Source organism: Chenopodium album, chromosome 7 (genome assembly GCF_948465745.1).
Source record: "Chenopodium album chromosome 7, dcCheAlbu1.1, whole genome shotgun sequence".
NCBI lineage: Eukaryota > Viridiplantae > Streptophyta > Magnoliopsida > Caryophyllales > Amaranthaceae > Chenopodium > Chenopodium album.
Genome location: NC_137840.1, coordinates 37,835,914 through 37,845,380, shown reverse-complemented (window position 1 = coordinate 37,845,380; position 9,467 = coordinate 37,835,914). Strand labels below are relative to the sequence as shown.

The 9,467-nt window shown below is 35.2% G+C and overlaps 1 long non-coding RNA gene across 1 annotated transcript; it reads left to right on the top strand.

Moving 5' to 3' along the window:
- Positions 1-2,266: 2,266 nt before the first annotated feature.
- Positions 2,267-9,125, top strand: LOC145641062 (uncharacterized). The gene is made up of 2 exons (XR_014115134.1): positions 2,267-2,594; positions 8,960-9,125. It is a non-coding gene; the product is annotated as an uncharacterized LOC145641062 (long non-coding RNA).
- Positions 9,126-9,467: the final 342 nt, after the last annotated feature.

Sequence of the window (9,467 nt, the reverse complement as noted above, 5' to 3'; positions counted from 1 at the left end):
GAAAATAAACTAAAGCTAACAAAATAAAGAAAATAAACTAAAACGCTCCAACACTACCAAATAAACAAGAAACTTTATTAAAAAGAAAACAAGAGAAAGAAAGGGAAAATAAGATAAAATAAACACGAAAATGACTCTAAAACTACTCCCTAAGAGTGACATAAATGTCACTCATCAATAATATATAAATAAACTAAGTGGTCTAATTGGTGGCAAATAAAATAGTCATTACATCAAAACTGCAATTATTTTGAAACCAATAGTTGTAAGGAAATAATTAAATTAGGAAATAAACTAAATATTCTTAGCTACGTGATTATTCTAACGTCTCCTCACACGTAACCGAGTACCCTCTTACCAACCTGTAAAATAAATCAGAAACAAGAAAAGAGAGAAAACTCCCAAAAATCAGATAAACTGAGTAATTCCAACTCCATCCCGTAAAAGAAATAATTTTAGTTCAAAACATTTTATACATAATATAGTCTCATAAATATTTTAATACTCAACCAAGTTCAATTAGTCACGTTAACATTTTATTACTTTATTTAAGAAAGGGAAAGAGAACGCCAGTAAGCCGGGACTAGTCCCTGTCACCACCTACTTTACAAAGGGTCGCGCGTAACCCCAAATGGCCATGAAATAAACAGAATGTCCCTAGTGTGCACACCCCTCACTAATACCCAGTGATTAGGAGGAGGACTAACAACAATATACAATAATTTAAACCAACTTATAGCAATCATAACTACTAGTGGGCAACCTGTTCTTCACCCTTTCGGGTTTTATTTCCCTTCTTAAATTAAATTTCATTGTACATTTTATTAGATTAAATCATCCGATTACACTGTACCCAAGTATTGCACAAATCAATTTCATTCCAAGTAACAATAATTCAATTTCAGTATTATTAGACCATAGTCATCCTACATGACATATAGACCATCAATCACATATAATCAATCATCCATACCCAAGATCTTATTTATTTTTGAAAGAAACTCATACGATATCAAATAATAAAATTTTTCGAAATTACATATACTAGTACACAAAATAGAAAACTAATATATAATATGATTCCATAATATCATACGATATCACACTCATCACATATAATTACATAAGCACATAGTTGGCACACAATATTTCAAAACAATTTCCTAACGGGATTCTAAAGATGATGGACATTAAAAAATACCTTTAGGACTCGTGGACAAAGGTTAGTAGTTCCCCGAGTAATCACCTATACGACCTTCGTCTACAATTAAACAAATAAATAGCCTAAGTTAGATAATTATGCAACTAATTGAGAAGTTAGGCGTAAGATCAACATATTACCACCCATAAGTACACTAATTGATAATAAGTTGAGTGATAAATATTGAAGATGACCATTTAGCTTTCGTAAAACCAAAAGTCAAAGGTAAAATTCTTTATTTTTTTTTATGAAAAAAAGAAACGAAACCCACAAAACACTATTAACCAAACTTATGAAATCATCAAATTAAATGTTTACAAAATATGACAATACACCACCACATATATAATACTCCAACCCATATACTGTATCTTGTTCCACTCCCCCTTTTGTAAGATAATAGCAGAATATATATACTAGTAGTATTTTGATGGATTTAGCAAATTTCGGAAGAGGAAATTGTGTAGCAATAATGATGATGATAATTGACGGTATGAGTTGAAGCTATGATGGTGTAGTATTGAGATATAACAATGAAGATAAGCAACAAGTTCGATTTAAGTGCCCAAAAGATCGGGTTCGGCAACGAAGTTACGGGTTGAACAATGAAAGGAGTTAAAGGTTTCTAGTTGTAAGATTGGAGCTTAATTGGCTAGTTAAAGTCATCAAAATAAAAAAGAATTATGATCTCTCTTACCTATCAATTTGGCTTACCAATTAATGGAGATGGGGTGGAAGAAGAAGCAATGTAGTAGTATTTTTTTTTTCTTTGTGCATTCCCTTTCTCACGGCCAACAATTATATAGGGTGGAATTTGGGTGGAATTGTGGTATAAATTAGATTCATCTAACTAACTATGATAAGATTAAAATTCAAATTATAGATAAAATTAGTTTTTCAATAAGATTGAATCCTACGTTGAAATTATTTATTTTTTTTTTTTTCAAAATAAGTTTCTGAAAATTATCCAAAATCAGTTTCTGGAAATTATCAGTTTCCATTTTTTTTTTTAATATCAAATCCAAAAATAATAATTGTAAAATCTATTAAAATAACACATATAATTAAAGTTAAATAGTTTATACTAGCTAGAAAATTTGAAGTATTACACAAAACCCACGATAACAAAATTTAGGGAAAACATAAAACTCCTCCACTACTTACACTTATCAACCCTAACTTTTCTTCTCCGATCTCCTTATTTCGTAAATCTACAAAGGCTTATGGAGCCATGGATTTCAAAATCAGATTTTTGTCTCTCATTAGGTTGATTTCGAAATGCCGTACATCAATTACAAATTCAGATCTTTTCCCTCTTTGTATCAATTTCGAAGTGTGTTACATCAGTTTCAAATTCATCAAATTTTAGTCCCTGATTCTTTTTCAAAATGAGGTAAAACACTATAAATTTAGATTTTTTTTTTCTCTCTAAAGCAATTTGAAATTAAGGTACATCAATTTAAGTTCAGATCTTTGTCTAATTGCCATTGACAGGGTAAAGTCGTATCCCCTAATCAAAAATAATTACCTAAATCACTAACTAAGGTAGATAGGGAAGTAGAGTCGATCTCCACAGGGAAACTAGTCTTTTTACTCCTAATTAATTATTATAATCTAAATTATTTAAGTAACCAATATTTATAATTAAGCAAGAAACTAAACTACAAAGAATAAGAGTAGGAAGAAAACAATATATAAAGGGATCTAGGGCATAGGTTCACCAATAAATAATACTCCAAGGTAAAACATAGTAATCAATTATTGACATTGCATAAATAACATGATTAACAGGCTCTCGCAATTTATTAATCAACATAGATCTAACAGGCTCTCGCAATTTACTAGATCTAAGTTCTTATTGAAAATAGCCTTTAATATCAAATTAACATCTGCTCGATTCATCAATTTAATATTGCTATACTTTTACAAGCCGCAATTGTAAAACATTAAAATAATTCAATAAGAAATTATCATGCAATGCCAATAATCAATAATAGTCAATCATTAATGCATCAATTAACCATATTGTAAAGGGCTCCCGCTACGTATTACAATCACAATATTAATTTACCGGTATTAAATCTCATCTCTCGAATCTTGACTTAACCATTTATAAATTAACTTGCCTATTGAAACTAGACTTAAACATTAATTCTCATCTCTCGATTCTTGAATCAATATTGTCAAACTCATGCATAAAAGTTAGGCCTAATCTAGTCACAGAGCATTAAATCAATCAATAGGAAATTAATCTAGCATTGATAATCAACAACAATAATTAACCCCTTCATATTATTTATTAGATCCCCATAAACCCTAGAAATTAAACTACTCACACATATTAAAAACTAAACTAATCAAAGTAATAAAATAGATCATGATGAAAGGAATAAAATAAATAAGATTAAAGGAAGAGAAATCGTTACCAAAATAAATCTGGAATTAATGAAAGAATTAAGAACAAAGGTTTTGAGAGAGTTTAAGAGAGAGAGAATACTCAGTAGAGAGAGAAAGTCTAAGAGAAGAAGATCCGTCCTCATAATCGTCCTCAAAACGTCCTTAAAACAAAACTAAAAACAACTCCTAATTAGAAACTAATTGCTCGACAAAAGAGCCTTTCTAGAAACACGCGCCCGATCGGGCGCGCCTTTTTTCTCGCACAGCTCTTCTCACAGCCGCGCCCGATCGGGCGCGCCTTTGACTACGCACCAACACACTTGCGTGCCTTGCCCGATCGAGCTAAGCTGCCCGATCGGGCCCTTGCTTTACCTCGAGGCTCGGAGCTTCGATTGGGCTTATTTCTTCGGCCCAATCCGGATATCCACTTAGGGTCTTGATCACTCGGTCCATATACCTCGGTATCCTGATTACCGAGCCCTTAATCACCGGCTCTCACCGGTCTTGGGCTCCAAAAGTGGCCGTGTTTCTCCAATACTCGTGATTGCTCCAAAATATCTCGGGAAAATACTCCAAAAGCATAAATCCCTGCAAAAGTCAACCAAATCTACGAAAACACTGGAAAACACCGATTAGTAATAAAAGTGGCTCTAAAGAGCCAAAAACACTACTAATTATGACCGAGGGACGGGGGTAAAATACCATATAAAATGGACACATCAAACTCCCCCAAGCCAAACCTTTGCTTGTCCCTAAGCAAAGATCTCATCAATGAATCAATAAATATGCTTCACCCCAATAAGTAAAAATCAAGCACAAACGATCCAGGGTAAATCAAATAAACATGCTTCAAAGTCAACCAATCAAATTCATCCAATTACCTTTCTTCCCTAACAATTGTCAAAAAGAGCAAACCACAAGAGCATATAGAATTCAAGACTAGTTCTCACACACTCAACTCTCATTTATGTGGCGAGTAAAAGATGTACTCGATCGCTCTCCAACCACCCCTTTAATGTGAACAATGCCCTCCCAACTCACACTCTCGTGTGTATAAAACAATGAACGCTCAATCCTACTAGTCGACTCGAAATATTCCAAATCATAACTTGAATTGATGAGCAACACTTTCACATTCATACGATTCTATGCACAAGGTCGGAAGGTCTTTTAAGCTTTTAATGTAAGGCTAGGGTAAAGGGTAGGAATCATTTGGGAACAAGTGAGAGTAAAGCTATGCTTAAAGGAGCCATATCCTAATAAAACCCATGATCAAAAAAAATAGTGATCATACATCTCCTACATAACCAACTCTAACATCAACCAAATATACTCCAATCATAATAAATAAACCCAACTCTTACAATTTCACTCATAAGATATAATAATGGAGTAATAAAGTGAATAAACAAACTTATTTTCCAAACTTGAATTTTTTTCAATAAAGTTCTTTATTTTTCCTTTGATCAACCTCCAAATAGAATATTATAACACTTTTTTTCCTTCGAAGTTCACTTATTTTTTTCACATTTTTTTCTTTGAACTTCTATTTTTTTCATAATATCATGCTTTATTTTTTCAAGAAAATATAACTCTCATACTCATCAAAAATAAACATGAATAACAACAAAACAACTTCTCAAATCCCACCCAAATTATGCAAATAATAAGCATACTACAAACTCCCTCACCTCACTCACTAATAGCTCCCCCAAGCCAAGCTTGGGACTAGTAACTAATGGGGAAAAATAGGCTTGTAATGTGGCTAATAAACAACAAAAAGGTCAAGGCAACAACATTGGTAGCAAGAGGGGAACAAATGTATCTACAATATCTGGAGGCTACCTAAAAGAACAAATGCTTTCGTCCTCCACAATGTGCATTATAATGAATCATATAAACATTACTAATAGTTGCAAACCAATACTCAAATTCATTGACATACCAGGAACTATGGAACTATCACACATTCCTAACCAAGTCAACTAGTCAAGCACTATATTCACAAGCAGTTGGATAAAATTGACGCATGTTAAGGTTTCAAGGCAATCAAACATCAAATCATGATCAACTAATCCACAATGCCTATCATCACATACCAAGAATCAAAAACAAATTTTCTCAAGTATGGGGCACAGGGAAGCATAATTTATAATTCATTGGAACGTATTTTTGGATTTTTTTATTTTTCAATTTTTTTTGTATTTTTCTCATAAAGAAAGCAGTAAGCAATAAAATCTATACTATGAAAGCAAATAAAGAGAGAAAAGGAAGAGAATTTTCGAGTGAAAAAACCCCCCCAAGCCAAATCAAGCAATGCCCTCATTGACTTGGGAGAGTAGCCTACTCCTCATCCTCATCCATCCTCGAATAGCCCCCGCCATGGCTAGAACCGGCTCCTCCATGGCCAAAGCCACCACCACCATACCCCGAACCACCCGCAAAATAGTTAGGGTCTACATTCCCCCCAAGCCCACCAAAAGGAGCATCGGTCCCATATCCATGGACCGATGAATAGTCCACATAGGTACCGTAGGCACTTTGGGTCCGTGTATCCCCCTTGGGGGTATTGGAACCAGTCGGGGACAAGTGATTCGAGGGGAATAGCCCCCCGACGAGCATAATCATCATACATGGGGTATAAACCCCGCCCTAAGTTCCTCTCCACAACCCCAACCCTAGCATCTAGGGCTCCTACCCTAGTGTCCAAATTCCTAACCATACCCTCCATCCTCCCTTGCCCACTCTCTATCCGATCCAATTGGCTTCTAAAAGCCGAAAAGTCATATGGGGCGTTAGGGTCGATGTTGTAGTTGGTTGAGGAAGTGGGAATGTTATGTGTGTAGTGTTGGGGTGATGGTTGGTGGAAATTTTGTGGTGGTGAGGGAGGTGCTTGGTGGTGTGTTTGGGCCTCCCCTTGGTCTCCTAATTCAAAGGTATAAGAGGGAAGACCCTTCTCAAATTTGGTCAAGGCCAGGTTAGGCAAGGTGAAAGCGTTGTCTCTTCTACCCGACTCCATATGAATCACCCACCAAGTCTCACCCCCTATCACATTTACCCAACTAAGGCCTCCTAAGTAGGGTGCGTCCATTAAGGTTGTTCCGGCTACCTTACCATCACCGTTAGGGGTCCAACTAAGGTATTTGACCGCTATGTAGGTTACTAACCCACCAAAGTAAATTGGGACCCTAGACCTACCCGATTCGGCCGCATTGGCCACCCTCTGGAAGTGTTGGGCCATCCTATGAACTATGTTAAGCTTATCACTCCTAGGAATCATGTATGACCCTAATAGTTCTAGTTCATCCCTCCTCACATTTGCCGGTTCATGCCTCCCAAAGATGGTAAGGCCAACAAACCGTTGCTAAAGTTTTGGCACGGGATGTTGAATCTAAGTGACCTTGGCATGTTGGAGGTTTAAGTTAGGATTCCCCGTTAGAGCATGGTAGACAAAAGTAATGTTGTCTTGGGGTGGTTCAATTGGTCTATCGGCTTTCAAATCAAACAATTTTCCAAAATCTTTCAAAGACAATCTAATATCATTATTAAACCGTCTCCCCGGCAACGGCGCCAAATTTTGACAGGGTAAAGTCGTATCCCCTAATCAAAAATAATTACCTAAATCACTAACTAAGGTAGATAGGGAAGTAGGGTCGATCTCCACAGGGAAACTAGTCTTTTTACTCCTAATTAATTATTATAATCTAAATTATTTAAGTAACCAATATTTATAATTAAGCAAGAAACTAAACTACAAAGAATAAGAGTAGGAAGAAAACAATATATAAAGGGATCTAGGGCATAGGTTCACCAATAAATAATACTCCAGGGTAAAACATAGTAATCAATTATTGACATTGCATAAATAACATGATTAACAGGCTCTCACAATTTATTAATCAACATAGATCTAACAGTCTCTCGCAATTTACTAGATCTAAGTTCTTATTGAAAATAACTTTTAATATCAAATTAACATCTGCTCGATTCATCAATTTAATATTGCTATACTTTTACAAGCCGCAATTGTAAAACATTAAAATAATTCAATAAGAAATTATCATGCAATACCAATAATCAATAATAGTAAATCATTAATGCATCAACTAACCAGATTGTAAAGGGCTCCCGCTACGTATTACAATCACAATATTAATTTACCGGTATTAAATCTCATCTCTCGAATCTTGACTTAACCATTTATAAATTAACTTGCCTATTGAAACTAGACCTAAACATTAATTCTCATCTCTCGATTCTTGAATCAATATTGTCAAACTCATGCATAAAAGTTAGGCCTAATCTAGTCACAGAGCATTTAATCAATCAATAGGAAATTAATCTAGCATTGATAATCAACAACAATAATTTACCCCTTCATATTATTTATTAGATCCCCATAAACCCTAGAAATTAAACTACTCACACATATTAAAAACTAAACTAATCAAAGTAATAAAATAGATCATGATGAAAGGAATAAAATAAATAAGATTAAAGGAAGAGAAATCGTTACCAAAATAAATCTGGAATTAATGAAAGAATTAAGAACAAAGGTTTTGAGAGAGTTTAAGAGAGAGAGAATACTTAGTAGAGAGAGAAAGTCTAAGAGAAGAGGATCCGTCCTCATAATCGTCCTCAAAACGTCCTTAAAACAAATCTAAAAACAACTCCTAATTAGAAACTAATTGCTCGACAAAAGAGCCTTTCCAGAAACACGCGCCCGATCGGGCTAGAGGCCGCCCGATCGGGCGCGCCTTTTTTCTCGCACAGCTCTTCTCACAGCCGCGCCCGTTCGAGCTAACAGCTCACCCGATCGGGCGTGCCTTTGGCCACGCACCAGCACACTTGCGTGCCTTGCCCGATCGAGCTAAGCTGCCCGATCGGGCCCTTGCTTCACCTCGAGGCTCGGAGCTTCGATTGGGCTTATTTCTTCGGCCCAATCCGGATATCCACTTAGGGTCTTGATCACTTGGTCCATATACCTCGGTATCCCGATTACCGAGCCCTTAATCACCGGCTCTCACCGGTCTTGGGCTCCAAAAGTGGTCGTGTTTCTCCAATACTCGTGATTGCTCCAAAATATCTCGGGAAAATACTCCAAAAGCATAAATCCCTGCAAAAGTCAACCAAATCTACAAAAACACTAGAAAACACCGATTAGTAATAAAAGTGGCTCTAAAGAGCCAAAAACACTACTAATTATGACCGAGGGACGGGGGTAAAATACCATATAAAATGGACACATCAGCCATCTATTTCGTCCCTTTATCTTTGTGCTGATAATATTGAGGTACATCTTTTTTTTATTTTGGAATTAGTTTTGTGGATTATTTATTTATTTCCACAACAATGTTATAGAGTTATAGTCGGATTATGGGTTCAATTGATGAACAATAGAGATTTCAAGGTTTCTTTTTGTATCTAGGTTTAATTTGCGCTACTGTTTTAAATCAATTATGAAAAATTGGCCTTTAGTTATTATAGATTTGAAGCACAATTTTAATGAATATAATGCTACTTGACAGACTCTTATTGATTAAGTTAGTTTCTATAGGAATATTGCAAAATTTGACATGTATGCCCTGTCAAATACTCTCATATGTCAATAAATCTAATCCTTTCATAAAAGATGTTGCTTTTTGTAGTGAATCATATTAAATGACATGTATGATGTATGCCTTTCAATAGTGGCATTGTGTGAAACCCAAAACATGCACTTGTGATGTCTTTGTATGTATAAACTATGACTGAAGAGGCTTTGTATTTAGTGTCTAATTGTCAATATTGGTATTTGTTCCTAGCACAGTCATCAATTAATCTGATATTTATATGTAGGATAATGTAGTTCTAGCTGATGGTGGCAACT